The sequence below is a fragment of the Apteryx mantelli genome, chromosome 1, assembly GCF_036417845.1.
Source record: "Apteryx mantelli isolate bAptMan1 chromosome 1, bAptMan1.hap1, whole genome shotgun sequence".
NCBI lineage: Eukaryota > Metazoa > Chordata > Aves > Apterygiformes > Apterygidae > Apteryx > Apteryx mantelli.
Genome location: NC_089978.1, coordinates 213,480,517 through 213,498,919, shown reverse-complemented (window position 1 = coordinate 213,498,919; position 18,403 = coordinate 213,480,517). Strand labels below are relative to the sequence as shown.

At 41.4% G+C, this 18,403-nt stretch overlaps 1 protein-coding gene across 2 annotated transcripts in view; it reads left to right on the top strand.

The window, feature by feature from the left end:
• Positions 1-13,654: 13,654 nt before the first annotated feature.
• The window catches only part of SEMA3D (semaphorin 3D), a 148,261-nt gene continuing 143,512 nt past the window's right edge, over positions 13,655-18,403 (top strand). Inside the window, exon 1 of one of the 2 annotated variants that reach the window (XM_067316894.1) lies at positions 13,655-13,812. The gene's annotated coding sequence lies outside the window, so the exon portion shown is untranslated. Of the gene's footprint in view, positions 13,813-14,233; positions 14,316-18,403 lie in introns of those variants that run through there. The other variant, XM_067316904.1, reaches the window with a different exon arrangement.

The window sequence follows — 18,403 nt, the reverse complement described above, 5'->3', positions numbered from 1 at the left end:
ACAACTGATTCTCTCAGTTCACAGCTTGAACAGGATCTGTGCAGAATGAAGATGGTTCAAATTCCTATTTGTTAATTAGGATGAAAAGCCAAAGGCTAAAATCATTCCAGAGAAGTTAAAAGTTTACCAAGGTAAATGTATTTCTGAAGTTTGAGTTTCCATTTGTTCCGGGGGGGTGGGTGGTGGGGGAATACTCTCACAGCAAAATGTTGATACTTTTAAGACATTTTATGGCTTTCACTTCACATGTCAACGGGGTCTGCCTAAAGCTGATACAGATTAACTATTTTGTATTGAAAAGGATCTCTCTAAAGTTATGCTTAGCAACACAGAAGACTAAAGTGGTTTACAGACTCGAGGTCTAACCCACTCTTGCAATGGAAAATGAGTAATTTATAATATTTTTTTAATAAATCATTTCACCACTCGGTTTTTGTGAGAAAACACAGCACATTACTTGGCATAAGTGGTAGGATATTGTGAAATACACAGCAGAGTTCATACTTTCAGTCCATCGCAATGTTCAGCATAGCTCCACCGAGGTCAGCACTGCTGCAACGAATTAACCTCAGCCAAGGATCTGCTATCGAACTGAGCTGTGAATTTAGTGTGCAGTGTATGTGCAGTAAAAAACGGCCTTACTCATAATGAAAAGTAGGAACAAAGGCTTCGGTCCCTGGTCAGAAAAATCATAGTTCCGCAACCAACAAATTTTGCAGTTAATGTTGATGTCAATGGCTTCAGGATTCAGTCCTCACTAAGCCATACTAGATATCTGTTCTGGGGTATTTTGCTTCTATGTCCCTATGATACAGAAAATAACATAGCTTAAGGGTCATGGAAGGGGCAAAGTGACATAATGAAACACAGAAATAGATCATTCAGCATAGCTACCTGGGAGACCAAAAAGTACAAGGAAAACTCCCAGAAGGCTATTGTTCATGTTGGCAGAAAGATTTGATGTGAGAAAAAGAAAAATTGCAAACATTTTCATTCTAGTTTCTAAATAAAAAAGTATGTTTGCTTTAATCAGTTCCAAGAATCCAAGGTACCTCAGTAAAACCCATCCTTCTGGTTCCAGTAATGTAAAAACTACACTACCGTTCAAATGAATAGTTAATCTTTTCTTCATCCTGGCTCCAAAATATGCCATTTTTTTCAAGTTTCAGAGGAAGATGCAAGAATCCTTCTAAAGAACACATGTAGAATAACCTGCTGTAAAAGAAGTTCACTTAGAAAAATGTATGCCATTATTGCATGGGACCCTCACTGAAAAATGGTAGAAATAAACCCCAAGTTTACTTTTACACATCATCTTTCTAAACATATATCAAACCATGAATGACAAATGTTAGTAACGTTGTAGTATCAGTTAAGAAAAATATGTGAGATTTTTATATTGCAGTTTTCTTTACATATTGGTGAGCTTATATCTTCCAGAACTTTATCTGTTCTGTACAGAACATATGTAATATGACAGTTGTAAATTCAATTGCATTTTTTTTTCCCTTCTTGAGTGTTCATGGACAGGATAATACACTTTAAAGAAATACTGTGAGACTAAAAATTAGAGGTCAATGGGTCTTGTTGGCTATAACTGAGTGGATATTCTATATTTAATTAAGTGGCTGATCCTGAGAGAAAAATCATCTGCTGTCTCCACCGACCTGAAGATGTGACTACTCAAGTCTTTTAGAATCACTCCCTAAAAGTTGAGATTAGCAGTCAAAGAATGTATCCTGCGATCCAAGAACCCCCAGATTCAGCTCAGCACAAGGCTTCACCTCCCTTGTTTTGCAGAGAAGTAATGAAATTTGGCTGGTTCTGGGTATTTTCTCTGCTTCCGGCTTTCTGGCTTTCTGGCTTCTACCTTGCCCTAACTTTTTGCAGGCTTCTACCCTGCCAATGTTCTCCTTGGGACTGCACAGGATCTATGGATGTACAAAAGCCAAAGGAATGAGTGGCTTGTGGCTTGAAGAGCCCATGTCCTGGGTTTATTATTGCAAGAAGGAATAACAACGACGTTCTGGGGATCTGGCACCCCCGACTTGAAAAATATCTTGAGAGCCCTTATCCATTTGCTGCAGTGGTAACTATGGTGAAAGGCTGCTGGAGGTCTTGACACAAGGAGAACTTCTGCAGCAGCCCGGGGGACTCATAGTGCAGTGGTTGCAAGGCAGCAGTTCCCACCCTTGTCGGGGCCAGCTGTGTGGCTCACATGATCCTTCCAGTTACTGTAGCTTTCAGTTAGTCCTTCCAGATTTGGCTTAGGCATTAGTGCATCCCTTGCCCCGCCGCCTTGTGCAGTGCTGTGTTCTTCTACACATCCTTCTTTCTCACCTTCAATGCTATTTTCACTTTGCCCCACCTAGACTCTGGTGTTTGAGCAAGGTAGGTCACTGGCAAACAGAAAAAAGGACACAGCAAGTCTTAGACTGAAAAACTACAGAGTGTTAAAGACTGTAATTTTCTTGTGTTTTGTTTCCCGTGGATTAGGATGAAAAATTGGCTCTCTTGACTGCCTCTAAATGAGAGTAAAATACAAAATTCTGTTTCTAGAGGGATCTTTCTTTGGTTGTTTTTGACTGTGCTATTTTACAATGAAAAATGATTATAATGATTTATGCTGTCTTTTTCTCTGTAGGGTTTTCCAAACCTCTCATTGTTATATCCCATAAATAAGCCTGACGTGTTAGCTGCTTCTCTTGATGGACACAACATGATTCTTACTGCCACATATGAAAGGAGTGGAACTAAATGTACCATCAACCCCAGCTGAAACTCATGGGCATTGTCCATTACAAAAATACTAGCTTGATGCATGGTTTGCTTTTTGCCTTCTCAGTGGTGTGGTATCCCAAATCCAGGCTTAAATTTTTCAGTGAACTCCAGGCTTACAGTTACGGAAAAGGAAGAATGTATCTTTGCATAAGCATTCAAAGATATTCCATAAAATCATGAGCACAAAAACTGTTTCGGCTGCAACCACCACAAAACCTGGGAGTAAGTTGCCTTAGCTCCCTCAAAAAACCACCTAGATGCTTGCCAAGTCTGTTTTCCTTTATAGTTTAATTCTAGATTCAATAAACATAAAGAAAAGGCCATCAATTGAACAGAGGCTATGTAATTTACAATTAGAATATGTAACTGGTGTTTCATAAAATATAGATATAGTTATGTCTCTGGGCTGAATGGAAAGAACCACAAATTTTGACAACTTGCACCTGCAATATAAATTTGCTGGAGTTCTAAAAACTTAAAATACAACATAAAGTGTACACAAAGTGTGTATTCCTTAGCTATGGTCCTCTTTTGAAACTTAGCTCCTAAACAATGTTGCCAAAAGAAACAGCTTTTGTGCTTTCAAACAGCCAATATCTTATAAAGCCAGGCAGATGAATGATGTTATATGTAAGGGATGAATAAAAATATCAAAGATCTGAAGTTCCAAACAGGCTCTGCAGGCCAAGAAAACTGTATTAAAATTCACCCTGAAGAAAATAAGAGCAAATAACATGGGGAATGAACCTGAGCATTTAGTTTTTCTGATGTTAAAGGTTGGTGAATGATCCTGAGACAGAATTTTGCAGTCAAATTTCCTAAGATTCTTGAAGCGTATTGTTACATTGGGTTGATTTATTGACAATAAAGTTATGTGGCTATGGTTTGTGAAATTTTATGTTGAATGGGTAGTTTTATTGTTATTGGAGACTAACAGCATTTAGAGCCATGCTGTTGAATTCTGCTATTGGACTGCGGGGGAAGGGGATATTTTAACATTGCCAGTAGAAGACTGGGCTTTCATTCACAGACTAAAGCCAGAAGAAAGATTGTGATAACTCAGACTGACCGCTTTCATAATTTAAGCTATAGAAACATGCAAAAATTTCTGCTTGAGTTAGCACCTAATAATTCAACTGCATGAATGCAATTCCTCAGTGATCTCTAGAGTTATATCAGTGTACAAGTTAAAAAAAAAATCCCAAATTTATGTAAATATGGGAATAGGACCCAGCATTAATCAGCAAGGGCACACACTGCTTTTAAACCTTCTCTCCAGTAAAATATGCAGGTGAAAATTTCCTCTCAGTTCTTCAAAACAGATGCCAATTCAATCTGTTTTCATTTGCATTTTTGTAAAGCATAAATATTGATACCGTAACTAAAGACTTCAGAAGGAGTTAGATCTGTTTATCAGGTGTTATTCAAATGCGTAGGAAAAGTCATTCTTTTCCCAGGCTACATCTGATTTGAATCAGGAACTCGCAGCTGACCATCAGAAATGATAGGAAGAAGAATGGCAGTATACACAAAAAGGTCGCATGCAGGTTGGTTATGGGTGAGACTCATCTCATCTGATTTTACATATCTGAAGATTAATGTTTTGAGTATGAACTAGTCATCTTAGGTTGCCTTTATGGGGGTCCTCCAAAGAAGAAGTCATCTGACCTCTTATAGAGCAAGATCACATATCCTCTGGAGGTGCTTATTTCACTTCTTTGACTAATAAGGAGTCTCGGGTGACTAGATCATAAATGTATCGCTTTTAGCTCTTGCTTACGTGGTTGGGTATTCCATATTGCCAAGAAGTATCCCACAGAGAAGACCAAAAGAAAAAAGGTCACAAACTGGAGAATAAGAGACCTAGGAAGTGAGGAAACAAAAGCATATTTTCATCAATATTTTTAAAAATGCCTTATTCAATCAAAATATTCTTTCTCATTTTATTTTTTTGGTCTATTCTGGAAAAGAGTTGCTTTAATACAAAGTGATTCTGGCACCAGTCCTTGATGTTGCAACATACATATTGGAAGAATGCAGGAAGTTGGATCAATCTCCATCCCCCAGCCACATAAGCTACAGTTTAGATGCATGTTAGCGCTCTTTGTGACCTTGCAGATGCTTCTATTGTGAGCAATCACTTCATTTGTTTCCTTCTTTTTTTTTTTATTTGTGTTTAATTGTTTTCTATTGAAACCCAGATTTTTCAGTCATTTTCTGTCTTTCTCAGCAAACAAGTACCCAAACAGTATGGTGTGATTCTTCAGCCATTCTTGACATCTATCTTATACAAATATAGAAGAGCTATAGATGCTCTCAGATAAACTGAGAGGTTAACAGGCATTTTTAGTTTTGCTTGGACCTAACTGGGGGTTCCCCTACATACATCTGGATTTGCTCTGTTTTCTGGTTTTGCAGACAGCACATTCATGTCTGGTAAGTGGACTACAGGGTCTCATGTATTTGGAGACCTTCACATTTATGAAAGGATGCCAAAATGATTTGCTGTTGTGCTTCTGCTTTCCAAAAATCAGGATGATGAACCATATTGAACCATACTGCTGCAAAGGGGTTCACTCTAACACTACTTTAAAAATCAGTCATCTTGATAATGATCATGGTTATTAGCCATTGGAATAATTTCCTTAGGGACCAAAGGATTTCTCTTTCTTCTAGTTACTTAGATCAGGATTGGCATTCTTTCTTATGCATCTGTTCTAGCTCAGCCAAAGGCTGAAGGCTAGGCTCTGATCATCCAGTGAAATTCCTGAGTTAAATCAGAGATAAGTGATCAAACCATAGTTTGGGCTTAAAATCTTTTTCTTTGTGACTTTCTACATAAACTGTTTTTTTTTTTTTTAATCTGACTGACACTAATGCGTAGCTGTTAAGTAATTCAGACTGCAATAATTGAAAAAAAAATCATGGAAATATGCCTACTGATATCAGTGAGAGAAGATATTAATTAAGCTTCACTTTGATGTTTTTTTCTACTGCAAATCTGATCAACAATTGATTATGGAAAAATAAAACTGGTAGAATCTTTTTTTTTTCCCTAAGCTGAATGAAACTGTTGAAAAGTACCTGTTTTGTAACAATTGTACAATTCCTTTTTAATCTAAAATAGTGCTTTCCTTGTCCATTACTTTTATTTATGTTTCTTTGTGAACTGAAAGCACCTAGAGCTATGCATTGTAATGGTAGATAGAACAGTTTTCCACCTATAAATACACTTCTTGTACAGATCTATTTTAAAAAGTATTCACTCATTGCAGCTTCCTTTCTATGGTCTCAGCTTCTGTTTTCATTGCAGTCAATGAAAAAAAGCCCCCATTTACATACTGAAATGAGAAAAGTTGAAAGAGAAAACGTTAGCTAATTTGATAGGCCAGAAGATGTCTACCCAAACCACAATATCATCTTCTGAGTCTTGAATGCACTAGGGTCCTCCACATTTGAGTTCAAGTGTTCTCAGCTGATAGAGCCACTGCATAAGCATTTGATATAGATGCATATGGTTTCAGTGATGCTAAACTTATTATTTTGTTTTTTCTTCTTTGTTTTTTTTTGGGGGGGGGGGATTTTTAAACTATAGCCCCAAAGACTGAATGGCAGCCAACCATAGCCACATCTAGAAATGCTGCTGATATAAACTGAATTAAATCTGGTATAAAAGTGAATAAATGATTTCTACCGAATTAATTAAAAATCTGTTTATTTTGAGTAAAATATGTTTCTGTCAGACTCAGAAGGTAATTTTGATCTACAAGGAACACCAAAATGTGGTCACTCCGTTTCTAGGTTGTAATGTCGAGATGAATAGCACCTTTCATAACAGAGTCCTCAATAACCTCTGGACTTGATCCTGAAAACACTTTGTATGTAATTATGTTGGCTTCAGCTGTACTACTTCAGGGTGGGTTTCTCACACTTAATATTAGACATTTAGAAGTTAGGCATTTAGACTAAGACAGTCATGTAGGCTCCCTCTGCAGTTGAAGGAGAGATATAGAAAGTACTAAAGAGCAAGCTGTCTTCCCTGTTTCAGGTACTCTTTTTTCTTTTTAGGATGAGATGAATCTTTGCTTGGAGATGCCAATCCCCCTCTATCAACTGCAGAAGGAACCTGCATGACCAAAATCCTAGTTTTTAGAAAATAAATTTATGTGTAAGCATGAGCACATATGTGTTGGATGAGCAAGGCCTGGGGTCAATACAGTGTTCAGCTGAGCTCCTTACAGAGAGAAGCAATCAGTGCAATATTCATCATTACATTCAGTGTGGAATATACATTAGCAATGACTGTTGACTTCTTTGTCTAGAAAGGTGATAGTCTAAAGGATGTAAGGATGTGATAGCACAGTCAAACCTGGATGCAGCTATGATGCAAACAGGAGTAGTCGGCAAGAAGTACTTACTTCTTCCTCATGAGGACCAAAATCATGGTAAGGGGGCTGGGGGCTGCAGCTCCCACAGAAACTAGCTCATCTGCTATAAATTTACACCTGACAATGTGGGCAAGAGTGAGCTGCGCTCTCATTAAAAAAAAGTGCTATGAATCGTGAAGCAAAAAAGGCAAGGAAATAACACTGGTGTTTTCCCAAGAACTTCTCACAAAATACATTTCTAATTCAAAATGTAGCTTGCTGTGGACTGTGGAGATGATACTCAAAATATGATGATGTGTGCTGTGGGGACTTTGCTAAGATTTTAGAATTTGGCATCCGTTTGTTGAGATTTAGATGCCTCACCAAACCTCTTTTGGCTAGGTTCTTTGTAGAGAGAAACCCAGGCTTAGACCTTTGAAGTTGCCCTTCAGAGCCTCCAGTGCCTTCAGGGCCTCCAGCCCATGAAACTATGCCTGTCTGCATTAAAAATGATGAGCTGACCTTTGAGTAAAGAGTCCTTTTCCTTCAAACCTGATGCACTCGTACATCCTGAAAGGATTTAAACAACATACTAACACAAACAGAGGGAACATGTAAATAAATGTGCTATATCAAGTCACTGCTTTCATCCTTCTGACACAGTGCTTATAACTCACATTTTTCAGATAAATTTTGTACTTTTTTGGCTAGTAGTATATTATCTTTAGCTACTAACAACAATCTGTTCTTACTGACAAAGTTATAACAAGTTCAATGTTTACAGTTTAAGGGAGAAAACCTTTAATACAATCAAAGAAGCTATTTACTGGGGACAATGAGCATGAACATGTAATGTACACCATAAATTATTAAGGCATGTGGGTTTCATTTAAGAATATTTTGCTTGCAAAGTGATCACCTAGAGCTGAGATTGACTCTAAATTGGGTAGGAAACAAAAATATCCAAGAATAAATAATAAATAGGGGGTATTTTGGACAAAGCTATGTTTTAGGGCCAGAAAGAACATTTCTATCTATAGAACCATTGCTTGGATGTTTGTCTTTCGTTAACCACAAGTACATATTTTCAGTAGAAAAAGTGACTTTCTGGCATATACAATGCTTTGTTCATTCTAAGGATAAACAGAACTAGATATCCTGTGTTCAGAGATAAGAAAATACATGGAATCTTTTCTTGTTTTAGCACTCATGTTTTATTAAAATGAGAGGATATTTTATTATTCTACAACCTCTATTGACGGGAACTGGAGTTCTTTAGACACAGCTCAGAGTGGAATTTATTCCTCTGCTCCCATGCTTGCTGCTGAAGCCATTAAATCAACAGGTCAGTTGTTGCCATACAGTGAGATCCGGCTAAGACCTTAAATCAATTAGTTCAACCACTGGTTTCATTGGAAGTAGAGATGGTAAGTAGAAATCTCTTCTTAGAAATGTAGAAGTATAACTTGTTATAAAGCAGGAAAATGAGCTTCTGTTAATTTTCCTTGGAAATTAATTTCTTGTCTGGGTCATAAAATACATAGCACTGTGTGCTCTCAGGGTTTGTTTTTCTTTCCTATCCAGGACACATATGGAAATATAATTGTCTGTTTTGCATTCATAGAATTTATCTTCTAGATGTTGAATTCATGTTCCAACTATGACCTGCAGACAAAATTTCCCTTCTTACCACCATATACCATCTATGTGCTGTGCACCTAAGCTTGGACTAAAGTTAGTGGAAACAGTAGGTACTTCACAGGACAGCTGGAGTTCTTCGGAGGACAGGCTTTAAAGCAAGAAGGTGCCTTGGACATGACATATAATGTAATTTGTATATGGGCCTGTGATATATTGAGCAAAGCTAAATGCAATGGAGTTTGAACATGTTCAGTAATTCAAGATCAGATCCCGTATGACTAAGGCATGACAATTAGCCAGGAGATTGGCAGCAAGACAAAGCTGAGTATTCTGCTTTTACTTAATCTCTTCAGGAAGGCTTTGCCCCCTTTTTAGTATCATCTGTGACTTTTTTTCTGTGCCTTTCATACAGTTTCCTTTTGCCTCTTTCGTGGAACATCAACTCAGTGGAGGCAGATTATCTTTTACATCTTAAAGCAATGAACCAAGTGAAACCTGCTCTTTTTTAGGAGCCCTGGGAGCTAGAAATGTTCACCTTAATGCATCCATGCATTGAAGGAGATTTCTCCTGCTACGACCTACAGTATATGCTGAGCTTATTCACAGACTGGTAGACCAAAGAAGTCCTGACCTTCTGTCTCTCTGCTCTGAGTGCTTCTTGTTCACAGTGCTTTGGATCAGGTAGAGCTTGGGATGATCAGGTCACAGTAGAAAAGAAAGCACTGAAAGAAACCTCTTACACAGGCTTGGTTAGCCTTTGCAACTTTGTGTTCCCCAAGCACAGTGGGAAGTGAGAAAAATGCCTGGTTCTATGTGATTACCTGTGTATATTTAACCTAAAGAAACAAAATATATATATTTATATAAAGAGATACTGTTAGGAATTAAATCAGATCACAACTGCAATATCAAGGCTCTGTCTGAGCTGTATTGTAAGGAAAAGAAAGGGCCAGATCCAGAACAGAGGAACCCCTGGCTTTAAGGCCTGGGGGGAAGGCGGTGATGGGGCATATGAAATCCCTGTACACTGCTGTGCAGGTGCTGCATTAATGTTATCAACAGTGGGAATAAAATAGACTCTCCAGTTCAGGGAGTGAGCTGAGTCCCTTGTTTTGCTCTAGAGTCTCTCGGCCGGTCAGCCTAGCTGAGTTTGTGCAGGGCAGTGGGCAAACTCTGGCTATTCCAGCTCGCATAAGGCAGGGCCCTGAGCTGCAGAAAGAGTGCCTGCCTTTACCTTCAGAGGGATGGCAAAACTGCAATTCAAAACCTTGCTAATACTGTTCTGTTTCTTTTCCATCCTCTTTAAAACACATGGCTTTTAGTAGCTTTATGATATATGATTCTTTCCCTTACATAGTCCCTTAGCAATCAGTCTACGTCCCATTATTGTCAGTGGAAATATGCCTGTTGTCTTCAGAAGATATTGATTGGGATTCTTGGATAGTGTCGGAATCTGACCTCGACGGTATTGGGAGTGTGGGACCCAGACTCACAATATGCTTGCACCTTAACTCTAGGTGCTAAATGATCCAGTCCTCCCCACAGAGTTACTTTTGGCACCTGGCTCACAAATACAGGCAATTGAGGTTGACTGGATGAGACGGTTTCTTCCCTCAGCTGATTGCCCTCCTATCCATCCAAAGACTACTTCGCTTGTGGACGAGGAGCTGAACTGCACGTGAAGCATCTCCTTTGCCACTCCAGTTCATAATCTAGAATATCAAAGTAAAGCAGCTCGGGTTTTCAGTTGTCTTAATATGTCAGAGATAGAGAAGTTGCTTCATGTTTGGCACTTTCATCTCTGCTATGGGGAACAGAGGTAGAGGTGGATGTCTGGGAATAGGTATTGCCCAGACTTCAGGTCATCCAGGTTTGGAAGTCAACACTTCATTTCTTTGTCTTGTCAATGGAGACTGAAAGATTTCTCTGAAAATTTTCAGAACATCCCAACTTCTTAATTTATATATTTAAATTTGAGTGACAGGATCTTCCTTTGAAGAACCTCAGAAACACCAAATGCATAGGCAATTTGGTGTTTATTTTAGGAGAGATTCACTAGGTACTATTTAGGCTTACATGTGGCAAATGGTATCTTGCCTTAAGAGATTTAAGCAATGATTATTTAAAGCATTGCATAGTGCTGCAGGCTTTTCTGTCACTACTTACAGAAGGACTAATAGCGCTCAGCATAAAGATAAATGCTCATAGTGAAGCAGCATGCTGCCGTCTCATGTTTCCCTTGCAGCTTTTTCTAAGAGACCATCTATCTGCTTTGACAGCTTATCTCAGATGAAAATGGTTTTCTCTGCAATACGCCAGTTTGGCGTTACAGTATCTGGACAGTATTCAGACATATGATCAAACAAAAAAGGAAGGGAATAAAAATTAACAAAAGAAGTTTACCTCTCTTTCTATTTTTAATTATTTAATAAAGATCTATTTTGCTATTTAATTCATGCTTCTTCTATTGTTCAATGATAGAAGAAAAGACAGATATCTGATGTTCAACTTCTGCTCTTTTATGAGCCAGTCAGCTTTATAGGAAATTTGAACAGTTGCCCAGGGCACTGGGTGTGGAATCTGATCTTAGGGGAGCCCCAAATGCTTATTTGAGCTATAAAAGACAAAAAGGGGAAAAAAATCTTTTTAATTCTTTACTAACATTTGTAAGAACCTGTTGTATACATCTCCCATCCTACAGTCAGAGTCCCTTCTGCAGTCAAAAGAATCATCATCATCATCATCATTATAATCAGCGTACCTACAAAATAAAAAAAAAAAAAATCTCTTTCTATTAAAGCTTTAGCCAATTTCTGTAAATTTTGAAGAAACTCCTACAACCTTTTGGGCACTTGAAACCACATGTAAGGGGAAAATGCAGCCCTGACAAAAAGGTCACTCAAAGAGGTGGCATTAATAAAGACAGTGTGAAAGGTAAAGTTCCGTCTTATGTCTCCTAGAAAAGCTGTATTTACCTGTTCTGGGATTTTCTGAACAGTGGTTTAAAATACAGTGCTAAGGAATGCATTAACTGATCATTTAAAATGATACTCTGCAGACGGCGAATGTCTTTTCTGCCTTTTTCCATGGTATGACCTTGTGTAACCGTCTTTTACAGCTTTGGCTAACAAGGAGTAAAAAGGCATGTTGACTCTGCGCTCTACACAGAAAACTTAAGAACTTTCCCAGTTTTCATACAGAAAAGAGCCACAAGAGGGCATCTTTTTCTTGGTTTCTTCCACTCGAGTAAATGAAGAGCTTAATTATTTCACAAATTGTTTAGCATAATTCTTGAAAGATGACTCTTCTGTTATTTATTGCACCAAGGATGTGTGTTCTCATGAACTGCAAGAAGAAAGAGTAGCTACTAAAATAAGACCATTTCCGAAAGCTTTTCTTTTATACTTCACAGAGAATGCAAACTGTTTCTACAAATAAGAAGAGGAGATATTCATACTACTTTCCTTTTCACTTGAGTCTAAAATATCTCCAATATATGAAGCAGGTAGCACTTTGGGGCATGTTTTATTCCTAGCAGGATTAATGTTTTCAGAATGCAAGAAAGCCCAATCTTCTCGTTCCAAAGAAAGCTCCACAAAATCAATAGGGATTTTCCTTTCAACTTGCTCCTCATTTTCTTTGTTGAACTTCTCCTGGTGCGAAGGGTGGGTACTTGCTGAGTACCTGTGATGTTCAGCCAGGATATGGGAACAAAGTAGAATACAAGTGTCATTTCCCATGAATTTAAAACACAAGCTGGGTTCTATTTTGCATCGTACCAATCAGAATTACATACATACATACATGCATATACATAAACATAAACACATACATATACACATATATACATACACACACACATATATATAGTGTGTGTGTGTATGTGTGTGTGTATATATATACATATATATATTTTTACACAGAGCCACCCAGGGACTAAAGCAATGGCAATTGCTATTGCTGATGATGAAATTAATGTGGAAAATCAGGAAGAAAATTCCTTTTCGAAGCTCTTAAAACAACAGAAGTCAATGGCAACCATGAAACAACCTGTCTTCAAACTCCTGTTTATTCTGTGGGAATATAAGACACAAGTGGGCATATAGAGTCTGTGTATCTCTGTTTGCAGAGCTTATAAAAACACCACCAGCTTGGTCCTGTATCAATGAACTGTTTTAAAAACCTAGATAAAAAGTGTAAAGCTGGAATTTGGTGACATGTGAAAAATATATTTAGATCCTATCCTGTACATCCAGACCACCCATCTGACTTCTATGGACATGGTCAGAGAGAATAAGGTCCTGCTGAGGCAGGCAGCATGGTGGAAACTCCAGTATGTTTGTTCCACTGGACTTTGGTTTTGCTGTTCGTTTACCGGAGCAACAGTCCCAGTCTGTTCTGCAACCACTTTGCCAGCTGAAGGTCTTCAATCTGAGCTCTTCACTAATGGAAACGATGCCAGTTTTTGAAAGAGCCCCAGTCTGTCCTGCCTGGAAGTGTCTGATTTTATCTGTGCCATGTGTTCAATGGCTCTCAGCCTGTGGGCAGCAAGGCTCTTCCTTGGGCAGCCACAGAAGGAAATATGTTGGAGAGAAGGGTTTGGTGTGGGAGGGGGTTGGTCCAGGAGAGGAATTCTCCCTTAGGAAGTGGTCTGCAGAATGAAAAAGTTGGAGAACCACCGATGTAGCACATTCCATGGGCAAAACAAATAAATGGAAAGGCAGATGCAGCCCTGGCAGCTACAGCTTTGCACATGGCTTACTCTTAAATGTTAACCAACTTCTAGTTTTGGGCCACTGCCCAGCTGTTTCCTCCTTATCAGAAAGTGTGGCGAGGTGCCTTTTTTTTCCATTCCCAGTCTATGACCCAGTGAACTGCAGTTCAGCCCCAGCAGGAACCTGTCATGGGAGTAATGCACGGCGCCGCGAGGGAACCCGAGGCTGCCCTGGACACTGTGACCCGGACCAGCACCTGTGCGGGGTGCTGGCAGCACTGGGTGCGATGCCCCTGAGCGAAGTGCCAGGTGTGTGATCAGCCAGCGCAGGGGAGGTCCGTGGCCCGGGGCGCGCTGGCAAAGCTGCCCGCGGCCGCGCCGCGGTGCCGGGCGGGCAAGCCGCGCTGCAGCGCGTGTGCTCGGCGCTGTGCCGCTCGGGGAGCGGATGTTTCCCGGCGGCGGGGGCTGTCCTCCGCCGGGACCGGCGGCGGTGGGTGTGCGGCGGAGCTCGCTGACACGCGCAGACACACACACCCCCGCGCGCCGAGCAGCCCATTTGCTGGAGGGGTGTGCATGTGCGTGGGAGGGAGTGGAAAGGGGTGGTGGGGATGGAGGAAGGGAAGCCAGGGGAAAGTCTGACACTCGGCGCAGAAGGAGGGAGACCCTCGGCCGCCGCCGAGCCCGGCAGGAGCCCGCCTCGCTCGCAGCGCCAGCGAAACCCCTCCTGCCGCCGCCGGCCCCGGGCAGCGCGCAGCGCGCAGCGCCGCGCAGGGCTCCCCGCGCAGCGCGCCGCCGCGCCGGACCCCCAGCAGGTAACCGCCAGCCCCGGCCCCGGCTCCGCGGGCGCGGGGAGCCGCCGCGGTGGGAGCGCGCACGGGACCCCCCGGCCCCGCCGCCGCCAGGTGCCTGCCGGGCGCCCGCGCCCGCGGAGCGGCGCCGCGCTCCGTGCCGCCGCGCTCCGTGCCGCCCCTCCGGCGGTGCCGGGCTGCACCTGCAGCCGGCGCGGGGCCGGGGAGGGGGAGCCGCGGGCGCGGCGGGCGGCGCGGGGTGGCCGGGAGCGGTGCGGCGCGGCGCGGTGCGGTGCGGGCGGGCAGAAGTGCCTCCGACCCCGCCGCTGCCGGTCGCACCGCTGCTCCCGCTTCTCCCCTGCCCGGCTGTGTCGGGGCGGTCGGAGGGACGGTGCGGGCACGACGAGCCCTGCAGAGCAGCAGAACTGTTGCATTCTGGAGTTGCGGCGCCTCAGGCCAGCGGGCAGAAACCCTTCCTTTCCTCGCACTCCTCCAGCACTGCCGTGAGCGCGATCGTGTTGAAGGTGTCTATCACTAGTAGTGGCAGAGCACCTGGCTGGCCCGGGGTGCTCACTGGAGGGAGATGATCAGTCTTCTCGCACTGACAACCTCTGCTTTGAGCAATAGCACAGAGGGTGTTAAAGCTCCCTCTTTTGCTGTGAATATTGCAAAATGAAAGTTGCTGCTTTTAGCAAAGAAACATTCCAGAGCACGTGAGGTAATTGGTGCCTGGGTACTGAAGAATTGCAAAGCAGCTGCCTGTATTTCCTTTAAAAATGTTTCGCTTTTATTTGAACTGGGAAAACTTGTCCAAGAACAATAGAGATCAATGGAGCAGTCTGACCATACACCAGGGAGCACTTTGCTGAGAAGGCAGCAGCTAAACCCTGCATCTCCTTGCCTCGCAAAGCTGGTCATTCAAGATGCAGGCTAGAACTTCTGCAGCAATTGTATCATGTCGCTTTTCCTTTTTACCACTTGCTTGCAGATCTAGCCAACAGGTAAAGAGACTGGATTTCACTGTTAATGCTTAGTAAATGACTTACCGTACAGAACAATATTTTTATTCTGTTCTTCAAGCCCTCATTAATGTATTTGATGCATTTGTGCATCATTGGCTTTTAGTCAGGTTTTTTTAGCTCATTATGGGCCTGAAAAGAACTACTCATTGGCTCCTGTGAGATTTGTAGGGGTGTAGGTCTTTTCTAAATCAATGACAGCTGGATGTCAAAGTTTCTTTCTAAAGTGGAATTTGGGTATTTTAATCCATAATTGTAATCCTACTACCAAAATTAATATCCAAATTCTGCAGGTGTCACACCTCTTTTTCTTAAAGTTTCCATGACAAGATCTTCTCTGCAATGCTTCATAAATAGAAACATTTCAGCCTTAATCAGGCTGAGTAGCTTGCCTTCACTTTTATTTGAACTTTATCTTGGCTTGGACATCCAGACTAGCTGGAGATCCAGGAACTAAATTTACTTTCCCTCTTCTTACCACTGGATCAGTCCAACAGGGATTCTCAGGGTATGGTGAACAGAGCAGACTACCCATTAGATAAAATAATGAAGCACAGTGGTTGGAAGAGGTATGTGCTCCAAATCAGGCAGAAGAGATCTGAACCCAAGTTTCGCCCAACCAGTGTAAGTGCTCTACCCATGGCACACTTTAACCAGAAAAGGAAGCAGCAGCCTCCCTGTTATCCTCTGCCACAGCTCAAAAGATAAGAATGACTTCAGCTGAAAGACCTGGCATGTCTGCCTTCCTAAGATGCTCTCAGGACAATAATCCCAGTTAAAGGGAAGTGCCTTCCAATAGTATTGAGTAAGGTGAATAAATCTCAGAAAAGCACGGTTTTGAGTCATATTCCTGCCCTCAGCTTTTGCTTGGTGGGTACCTACAGTTCGATCCCTTTAAGAGTGCTATCTGTTTTGGATTTCACTCTCAAGAACCAGCCTCCTCCTGCTTCTCTCCAGTTCTAGGTTTTGCTGTCAGCAAAAGCTTCCCAAACACTGTACATAATAGCCCCACTCTCACCCTACTTCCTGATATTTTTTCTAAGAGGTGATGTTTTCTCTGTAGCTATCACTGTGTTCATTATGCAAATTATGCTGCACCCTTGAAAGTCAATTGGGATTTTGCAGTTGAATTAAATGAAATAGGGCCCTAGGAAAGATTATTTTAATTAAACTAGAATATTAAATAGAAGTGAATGCTGCTCATTGAGAGAGAGCTCTTTAAGCATTCAAGGACACTGCATCATTATTACTCAGAGATTTAATAATAATAAAAATAAATAAGTCAGCACTGTAACTACTAAAGTATTAAAAGGCTGATCCAAAGAATGAATCACTCCCAACAAAACCTGTCTCTGTTTTTCATCCGGTCCTAGACAGAGATGTATTCTCATCTTCTCTTTCCCTACGCTATCACGGAACGAGTGGAGTTGTGAAGGCTCCACCAAGTCTGTGTCTTTATAGCTTAATTTGCAGAAGGCCATAAGCATTCAATGAATTGGTCTGTAAGCATGCTGTCAGCTTGGAGTCTTCAAAATAACGACACATTTCTAGATTCTTTTTGAATCTCTGCATTGTTTTGTTTTTTTCCCCTCTGGTTCCTGCTTTTGCTGTTAAAATTGTACAGAAATTGTAATCTCAGGTGTCTCTTCAGCGTTTACACTGCAATGTAGACACGCCAGTAACCTGTGGCTCCTGAGAGGCTGATTCCTCAGCTGAATATCCGCTGAATTCCCAGCACATACCGGCATGTCTTTGGCTGAAGCCTCTTGTGCTGGAACTGGCCACTGAGCCACCTCTGTATGCTTTGAGGTTTCCTACATGAGGGAATCCTTCGATGCTGGTTAAGCAGCCTTTGCCACTGCTTTATCCTGGCAAGGCAGTCTGCATGAAAGCCAGGAGCTGTACTGGGCCCATTGTCTTCTTAACCCGTAGAAAATGTTTAAGGTGTGCAATGAGTGTTGTTAAACCAATAGATCACACAGTGAATGTGTGATGTGTTTGTTTTCCTTGCTTTTTGGACTTTCTCCAACTGCAAAGAAGCAATAGAGAAGCTCAGAGTAAAGCCATGCCCATGAGATGTGAAGTGTGGTGGCTGTATTTAAACTATATGTGAAGCAAATTTTTGCTCCTTGGATGTGCTATTTTTTGTCTTTTATATAGTGATACACCTCAGTCATAACTTTCCCCCTCCCTCCCCCCCTCAACATTTCTGTCTGGGTTTCATGTATTTGTTATAAACTTAGCACTGACAATGAGGTAGTGCTTAAACTATTCCTGTATAAATCTTCAGTCCTTTTATCCTCTTCTCTCTATCCCTGTGTATTCAGAAAGGCCCCCTCTTGCATTGTTATTCTTTTGCATCCTAGAGACATACCACATGAACATCCACGTGTTATCTGACAGTGGCTGATAGAAAAAGAAAAAGAAAAAAAAAAAAAAGGAAAGAAAAATCCCTTATGTTCTTCTCTCCCCAGCATGGATGGATCCAGCATCACCTGGAGTGGATCCAGAATGAGTCAGAGAGCAGTGCTGTATTCCAAAATTCCAATTTACACTACAGCTGGGAAGCGACATTTAGCATCGTGTGTATTTATTTTCTTTTCACAGCAACTCCAAAATAATTTATGGAAGTCATACAGCCTAATGGGCAGAGCAGATAACAGTAAGCCAAGAAGAACCTGGATTCCCATCTGGGTTGACTCATTGACTCGATTTGATTATCAGGGTTATGGGTGTGGCATTTAAGTCTAGAACATTAGATTGACCTTAACTAGATCATTGCACTTTCCTACAACATAACTGGAAAATGTGGTTAAGGTTCAGAGCGCTGCTGGTTCCTAATAGTCAGCTTTAACTGCTAGTTGACCTATAGTCAGCTTCACTGACCAGACTAAGCACAGTATGTTAGAGGCATTTATTTGCAACCTTCATTTACAGGAAGAATCCTAAAGGGCTCAGGATATATATGGCTAGAGACAAATTCATGCTCTAGAGCTTATACGTATACACAGATCTCCAACCAGTGAGGACCCTCTCCACTGCACGAACTGCACACCGTAGGTACTACTCAGCTTTCAGTAACACCTATCCTTT